Raw genomic sequence first — 9,212 nt, forward strand, 5'->3', positions numbered from 1 at the left:
AAGAGAAACATGTTAAATGTAAACTTAAAAGACTGTAAAATGGGACACAACCCCCATTCAAATCCCAGAGATGTGGGCAAGTCCCCAAAAGTAGTTGTTAGATTTTAAAACTGGACACACCGCATTTCAAACAACAACAACAAAACACAGTACATAGAAATATCGGGGATAACTGGAAAAATCACCAGAGAAATGTTCTATGAAAATCAAGCCTGGACCTGTGAGGATCAGGCAGCCCCGTGAGGGCTGGGAACAGCAGGTCCCAAAGGTTCCAAGTTCTGGCCCTTCCTTCCCAGACACAATGTCAAACACACAAAAGCTCCTGTCATGTTACATTTTGAAATATGGAAGCATCTTTTAAATACTCTTAAGGCATTTATTTATTAAAGCATTCTCTGTCAAGATTTCACATTAGCTTAAAATTCAAATCAGTCTTTACATTTCTCTACTGAGGTCTCCATCTTCTCCAGCCATCAGTGCTACCAGCATCTACACAGTGAGCCCCATGGTCAGCCTCTTTGTTCCCTGGGTGAACCAACTAGATGTTAATACTGCTCTGCTACAAGGTAAAAGCTCCTAACTCAAACTTATTGGAAAATGAGTGAAACTTCTGCAAAGTGCACTTTAAGAAGAGGTATTGGGCTTCCCTGGTGGCGCAGTGGTTGAGAGTCTGCCTGCCGATGCAGGGGACACGGGTTCGTGCCCCGGTCCGGGAAGATCCCACGTGCCGCGGAGTGGCTGGTCCTGTGAGCCATGGCCGATAAGCCTGCGCGTCCGGAGCCTGTGCTCCCCAACGGGAGAGGCCACAGCAGTGAGAGGCCCACGTACCGCAAAAAAAAAAAAAAGAAGAGGTACTTTTTGCTTATGAAAAGAAACCAGGGAGTCCTCTAAGAATAATAAAAGGGAATATTTTATAGTTAAGCACATGATTTGGAGTGAAGAATTCGTATGGTGCTCAGCTGGTGCAGGCTGTTAATACTCTTCTTGTTCCTCCTGCGGGCCCCCTTCATCAGGTATCACGAAGCCTTCGTCTGTGGCATAGAGAATATCCGCAATACTCTGCAATACAGGGTTGTTCTCCCCCTCGTTCTCCTGGCAAACCAATTCAATGTTCCTTAGCTTTCCAAAGTAGAAATCTCTCTCTTTCTCCAAGTCTTCGACGGCAAGTTTCAATACGTTGACCTGCTGCATCAATTCGGCTGCTTCGACATCCCCGTTCCCCACACCAGGATTCTTCCGCACCACACCCGGGCCAGCCTTAGGGGTTGCAGTAGTTCTGTGTGTTGCAGTGGACCTCTGTGGAGCTGCACTGCTAGAGCTGAGAGGTTTCTTTGGTTTGTTCAGAGCTGGAGCAACAAGGGAGGGGGCCACCGCAGTTTCTTGACCTTGTCTGGCAGCTACAGGGTCATAGTCTTTCCCATGATAGTTTGCATCAAAAAACTTCTTGAACCACTGAACGAATTCAAAATTGTCCTGAAACTTTCCTTTCACTAATTTGTCCACAGGAATTATTTTGTCAACACCCATCCTCTTAAAACCTGCTTGTAGTATTTTGAAGTTCTGGATGTATTCGTGTTCTAGCTTAGCATGGAATTTCACTTTCTTCAGGGCAATGGAGTCAGGGAACAGCATGTTCATAAACTGACAATAGGCAGCCCCTGAGCACAGATATTCAATCTTTGTGAGATTCAACTGCCCAGACTCATTGATCCAGGCTAGCATGTCATGTCGACTGAGATTATCACTGGTGACCGACATTGAATACACATTCACTGCCATCTTCGGCTCTCGGCTGGACTACATCCGCTGCCCATACCCGGCTGCGGTTCCATCTTCGTCTCATTCAAACCGCCTGACCCCACCCACCCCTGTGTATATATTATTAATAAGCTTTTATTAAGCATCCACTTGTCTGAATCAGAGATTTATAGATTCCAAAAGAGATCACACAGAAAAGTTCTAGTGGGAAAAACACAGTCTAATAAGTGATAAAAATCCAAATATGAAAAAACGTCATGGGCCTATTGATGTATGGAATCCCAAATTGGTTTAAGATTGAGAAATTAGAACGCTAAATTGAAAGACTATTGAGGAAAAAGCCAGATAGGCACAAGTTAAATGAAGATTAATTGAACAACATAAAGAAGTAGATTGCCATGCAAGGATTAAAACCAAGATATTAAGTATTCCAATAAAACATTTATTATTGTTTAGCTGTTAAGTAATAAAGCAAGGGTCTAGTTACTGTAGAATTGAAGAAATGCAGTTAAAATATAATGGGCCACAATACAAAGAATACACTTTATTCTTTTGAAAATTTGAAGTTGAACTACGTTTGTAGTTAGGTTTGTAGTTAGGTGTCTACATTCAAGATCCAACACGAATTGATAACTGTAGAAACTTGGGAGGGCTTTATTTTATTTTATTTTTTAACATATTTATTGGAGTACAATTGCTGTACAATGTTGTGTTAGTTTCTGCTGTATGGCAAAGTGAATCAGCTATATGTATACATATATGCCCATATCCCCTCCCTCTTGCATCTCCCTCCCACTTTCCCTATCCAACACCTTTAAGTGGTCACAAAGCACGAGCTGATCTCCCTGTGCTATGCAGCTGCTTCCCACTAGCTATCTATTTTACATTTGGAACTGTATATATGTCAATGCTACTCTCTCACTTCATCCCAGCTTACCCTTCCCCCTCCCCATGTCCTCAAGTCCATTCTCTACGTCTGCATCTTTATTCCTGTCCTGCCCCTAGGTTCATCAGAACCTTTTTTTTTTTAAGATTCCATATATATGTGTTAGCATACGGTATTTGTTTTTCTCTTTCTGACTTACTTCACTCTGTATGACAGACTCTAGGTCCAACCACCTCACTACAAATAACTCATTTTCATTTCTTTTTATGGCTGAGTAATATTCCATTGTATATATGTGCCACATCTTCTTTATCCATTCATCTGTTGATGGACATTTAGGTTGGTTCCATTGTTCACATGATATAGATTGTATTATAAATCCATTTCTAATTTCTTTTTTAACAGTTTGAAGACAAAGCTAAGTAATATCTGTGTATATAATTGGATGATATAACCCTCAAGTCTCTCTTTTTTTTTCTTTCTCAGTTTTTAAAATTGGAAATATAATTTGCATTTAGTGAATTTCACAGATCTTATGTGTACATTGGATGAGTTTTTACATATATATAATCTTTAGATCTATTTATCTATCAGTTGAGACATATAAGATTTCCTTTAGGGCTTCCCTGGTGACGCAGTGGTTGAGAATCTGCCTGCCAGTGCAGGGGACACGGGTTAGAGCCCTGGTCTGGAAGATCCCACATGCCACGGAGCAACTGGGCCCGTGAGCCACAATTACTGAGCCTGCGCGTCTGGAGCCTGTGCTCCGCAACAAGAGAGACTGCGATAGTGAGAGGCCCACACACCGCGATGAGCAGCCCCCACTTGCCGCAACTGGAAAAAGCCCTCGCGCACAGCCATAAATAAATAAAATTTTAAAAAAAGAAAGAAATAAACAAGGAGAGAATAAGTAAGATTATTTAAAAAAAAAGAAATGATTTCCTTTACCCCAGAGAATTTCTTTTTATTTTAAATGGTATATTAGATGGTTTTAAGTGCTTTTTTTGTTTTATTTGTTTTTAATTTAGATATAATTGACATATAAAATCATGTAAGTTTAAGGTGTACAATATGTTGATTCAATATATTTATATATTGCAATATGTTTACCACCTTAGTATTAGCTAAAAACATTTTTCTATGTACCTCTTAGGGCAGTTTTTTCCCCAGAAGCAACCACAAGCCACATTTCTGATTTCTCTAAATATAGAATAGTTTCACCATTCCAAATTTCTTTGTACTTCACTTACCTCTCCTTCTACTTGTGCAAACCCTGGAAATCAGTGATATTTTTATCATCCTTATAGTTCTGCCTTTTCATGAATATTACATAGTTAAAATCATACAGTAAGTAGCCCTTTTAGACTGGCTTCTTTCACTTAGCAACATACATGCAAGGTACCTCTGCGTATTTTCATGGCTTGATAGCTCATTTCTTTTTATTACTGAATAATATTCCACTGTAGGGATATAAACATGGTATTTTGTTTATCCATTCATCAATTTAGGGACTTATTGACTGCTTCCATTCTGGCAACTATGTGTAAAACTACTGTCAATAGTCACATGAAGATTTTTGTGTGAATATTAGTTTTCAATTCATTGCAGTAAATACTGAGGAGCTTAGCTAGATCATATGGCAAGACTGTGTTTAGCTTTGTAACAAACTATCAAAATGTCTTGCAAAGTGGCTGCTCCATTTAACATTCCTGCCAGCAATGAATGAAAGTTCCTGTTCCTTTACATTCTTGCTAGAATTTAGTATTGTCAGTGTTTTTTGGATTTTAATAGGGGTGTAGTAGTAACAAATTGTAGTTTAATTTGCAGTTCTTCTCAAGATTATTTCTTTATCTTTGATATTCTGCAGTTATGATATACTTAGGTATAATTTTGTTGTTGTTGTTTTGTTTTGTTTTGTCTTGGCATTTTTCCTGCCTGGTGTTCTTGAGCTTCATGCATCTGTGGTTTGGTGTCTGGTTTGGTGGTTTGGTATTAATTTAGGGAAATTCTCCATCATTATTGCTTCAAATACTGCTTCTGTTCCTTTCTCTCTTTCTTTCGTGTCTGATATCCCCATATATGTATGTTACATTATATACTATGTTACAGTTTTTGCTCTTACCCTACATTTCTTAGATATTCTGTTCCATTTTTTTCAGTCTCTGTTCTCTTTGCTTTCAGTTTTGGAAGTTTCTATTGACATATCTTCAAGCTCAGAGATTCTTTCTTCAGCTGTATCCATTCTACTAGTAAGTGCATCAAAGACTTTTATTTCTGTTTAGTGTTTTTGATTCTAGCAATTTCTTTCTGATTCTTTCCATCTCCTTGTTTAGATTATCCTTATGTTCTTGCATATTGTCTTTTTTTTTCTGTTAGAGCCTTTAATGTTTTAATCAAAGTTGTTTTAAATTCACAGTCTGATAATTCCAAAATCCCTACTATACCTGAGTCTGGTTTTCAGTCTTGTTTTGTACCTTCAAACTTTGTTTTTGTCTTTTATTATGCCTTGCAACATTTTGTTGAAAGTTGGACATGATGTGCTCGGTAAAGGGAACTCTAGTAATTAGTCTTTTAGTGATGAGGTGGTGAGGTGAGGTGTAGGGGCAGTGGAAGCATTCTGTAGTCCTATGATTCGGTACTAGTCTTTTTGTGAACCTGTGAATTTCACAAGTACCTGTCAATTCTCCCACCCCCATCTTAGGTGGGATAGTATGGGTGGAGGGGACTGGAGTTGGGTATTTCCACTGCCGTTAGAAGGCTAGAGGAGACTGGATTTGGGTATTTCCCTTGCCCTAGATCAGTGAGTCTCTGACTAAACCCCAATAGGCTGTGGTGAAATAGTTCCTTCTGAGGGTAGGTCTTGTTAAGAAGAATGGAATGCTCTGGCATATTTCAGAGTGGTTACTTTCCCCCCCTCTTGTAGGAAACCAAAGGGAATATTTCTCCAGTATTCACCTTGGGAAACTGGAAGAGCTCCAGGAAATAAAACTAACTAAGTGTGGGGCTCCCCCATGGAGTTTTAAACTCACAAACTTGTTATCACTGATTGTCCAGCAATTTTTCAATTCAGATTTTCCTGCGCTAGTATTGAATCCCACGGAGACCTCTGCTCCCTTATTTTTGCTCTGAAAAGCTGCAGTTCTATCTACCTGTCTGCCTCTCCAAATTTTAGAGAAGCAATTTGCCCTGTGACCTCACTTCTCTGACATATCTAAGAAGAGTTGATTTTTCACATTGTTTAGCTTTTTACTTGTTATTAGGGTAGGCTTTTAATCCCCTAACATGCAGGACTGGGAACTGGCAGTCCTGATGTGTAGCTTCTTAATTACAAATGATGTTGACCATCATTTCCTAAGCTCACTTGCCATCTATATATCTTCTTTGGTGGTCTATCTGTTCAGATATTTCCTGCATTTCATGTGGGTTGTTTATTTTCTTATTGCTTACTTTTAAGTGTTCTATGTATAGTTGGATATGGTGATTTCAAAATAATTTCTCTCCCTTGAGCATTTTCAAAGTGGTTACTTTTTCCCTTTCCCTGCCTGAACTATTGGGGAGTAAGGACTGAGGAAAGGGGATGTTTTTCCAATTTTTGCAGTGTGAACCTGGTGGTATTCCTGAAGGTAAAACTAATGAAACTGTGGGGGCTGCCCTTATACTGGGCCTATAGGAATTTAACTTTCAGTCTGTTCCACACTCAGTCTACAGCAGTTCATCAGCAACTGTTTGGGGTTTCTACCAGTCACTGTCTTCAGTGGTTTCTCTCCTGATAAATCATAATTCTCTGTATTTGCCTTTTCCCCCCGTTTTCTGAGACAGTTTGCCTTGTGACCTCAATTCTCTGATAGATCTAAGAAGAGTTGCTGATTTTCAGTTTTTTTCTTGTAATGAGGGTGGAAGCTATGACTTCCAGGGTCTTTATATGTTAGAGCAGAAACGACTGTGGTGTCACTTTAAATTATATAAACAGTTGTATATATATGAACTCTTGTATATAGCAATCTTGTTTTTTCCTGGATTTTCTATTCTATTTTTTGAGATGTATTTTGTATGTGTGACAATTCCAAATTATTTACATTATAGAGGCCTAATAGTACATTTGATGTCTTAAAGAAGTAATTCCCCCTCATTGCTCTTCTTTTGGCATATTTGTTGTTCAAAATAAACTTTGTAATTGATTTTAATAACTATTAAAAAGTGGAAAACGACAGCACTTTATTTGGGATTGTAATAAATTTATAAATTAGCCTATAAAAATGTGGGTTGTTATACTGATCACTCCTATTCAAAGAGAATTTTTCATTTTTTTCAAATCTACTTTCTTTTGATGCAGGAAAATTTTATAGATGTTAACATCTACTTTAAATTGATTTCTTTCTAATTTTACTTCCAGTCATCCTTGTAAATTGTTGTTTTTTTATTGTAAATGGGGTTTTTCTCTATATTTTTATCTCTTTTGATAGGTTTTCTTTGCCTATATGTAAACTATTGGTTTTATGTACATTTCATTGTTATTACTTTAGTAAGTTTTCCTGTTTTTCATGGTCGTTTTACATTGGCTTATTTAGGCTGTGACATCATCTATGATGTTTAATTTCTTTCTCTCAAATTCTATGTTTTTTCTCTTCTCCAACTGCATTGACTGTTTCTTACATTATTTTAAATAGTAGTGAAAATGTAACGCCTTATATATTTGACAGTAGCAGAAAAGGTTTTTATGTTTTTCCATTAAATAGATAAAGATCTTTGGGTGAATGCATATCGTTCTATCAATTATTATTTTATTTAGAGCTCTTTACCACAAATGGGCATTTTTTATAATTTATAAAATTATAAAATATTATAAATTATTATGTGATTCTCCTTATATTATTATGATTGACTATATTGAAACAGTTGCTTCTATTGAAATGCTTGGATTTCTGGGATAGTTGAAACTATATTTAGTCATGTTTTTAATTTTTTTTTACTTTTTCAATATGCTATTGAATTCTGTTTGGTATTTTTCATTTAATATTTCTGAATTTATATTCATAAATGAGCCTGGTATATGGCTTTCTTTTTGGTGTAGTTCTTGACAATTTTCTTAAAGAATATTATGGTTTCATCATAAAATTAATTTGGAAGTTTTCCTTTATTTTCTATTCTCCATAATAGATTAAGCAGCATTGGGATAAACTACTTTTTAAAGGTTTCTTTAATACTTTAGAGAGTAAATTTGGGCACAATGAATAATTATTCCAGTTCTGAATAATAATAAGTAAGACATATGATAAAATTCATAATGTGAGAATATAAAATCCTATGACTCAACTTGTAATGTATTAATACTAACCATATTTATATACATCCTTGAGTGTAATTTTTTTCAAAATGGCCATTTTGGAAATACACAAGTTCTGTTTCATAATTGCTTGTTAAAATATAATTTAAGTCATTTTGGAATTGCATGCAAAATATGTTTGCATGGTATTTTAAAATATGATCATCTATTTATATACATAATGCTTCTTAAATTGTCAGATTTCTCTGTAAGTTGGTTACTTATAATTAATTATAACTAATAATACTATAATTTATTCATTCATGGATGCATACATTAATTCTACACCCTCTTACTAGTGCTATGTTATGGTCATGTGATAAACACAGGATATTAAAATTAAAATAAGACTTAATTTCCCACTTTAGAAAAAATAATGGTAGGTAACACAGATCCACAGGCAAGGAACTCTATAGATCCTAATGGCAGGCAAAAAACGTACTATATTTTAAGTATCATATATTAATGAAATGATCTTCAGAAATGTTAATATTTTAAGCAACTTACTCTTATGGGATGCTCTGCTGACACCAAGTTCAAGACTTTGAGAAATTGTAATGCCATTCTTTTAGATTTTTAGCATGAAATTGAATATGTATGAAACCCTACCTTATTATTTTGAATAATGTATTGGAAGAATACTCTCAAGGTATTCAAATATGACTACAAACTCAAGAATGATATTACATGATAATGAAATAATGATTCTTAAATTTAATTGGCTTGGGTTATAATAAAAACTCCATCAACCTTAATTACTCTAAAGACTTCGGACAAGGTATGTAACCTCCAAACTTTTGATTTCCAATCAAGGAAAAGATGACCCTAGTAAAACCTAGCTTATAGAGCTGGTGTAAAGATTAAATAGTCCCATCCCTTACTAAGCAGTCAAGTGTTTGCTATATTTTTTTATTAAATAAAAAAGGCAAATGACTGATAAAATTGAAGCTTCTTATTCTAAGACCAATCAAAACCTAAAAATTTCTTCAGGTTACTCTGCGAATTCAGTTGATATTTACCAAATTTTTAACAACAAATTTGGTTACATTGAGCACATTTCCTAGTTTAGGCCCCTCAGCTCACCACTTGAAACAATTCTCCTCTGAAGCAGATATTTCATGAGAAGATCTGGTAACACACACTGAAAGTGTACAGTTCTAGTTATTTCTGCCAAGTTTGTAGCAAATATCTGGGATGGATACAAACCATATATTATTTTGATACTTAAGGTCCTTGCAGCAGGAA

General features: G+C 35.9%; 1 pseudogene; it reads right to left on the reverse strand.

Moving 5' to 3' along the window:
• Positions 1–972: 972 nt before the first annotated feature.
• On the reverse strand, positions 973–1,779 carry LOC103070664 (microtubule-associated protein RP/EB family member 1 pseudogene; annotated as a pseudogene).
• Positions 1,780–9,212: the final 7,433 nt, after the last annotated feature.

This window comes from Lipotes vexillifer, unplaced genomic scaffold, assembly GCF_000442215.2.
Source record: "Lipotes vexillifer unplaced genomic scaffold, Lipotes_vexillifer_v1.1 scaffold476, whole genome shotgun sequence".
Taxonomy (NCBI): Eukaryota; Metazoa; Chordata; class Mammalia; order Artiodactyla; family Lipotidae; genus Lipotes; species Lipotes vexillifer.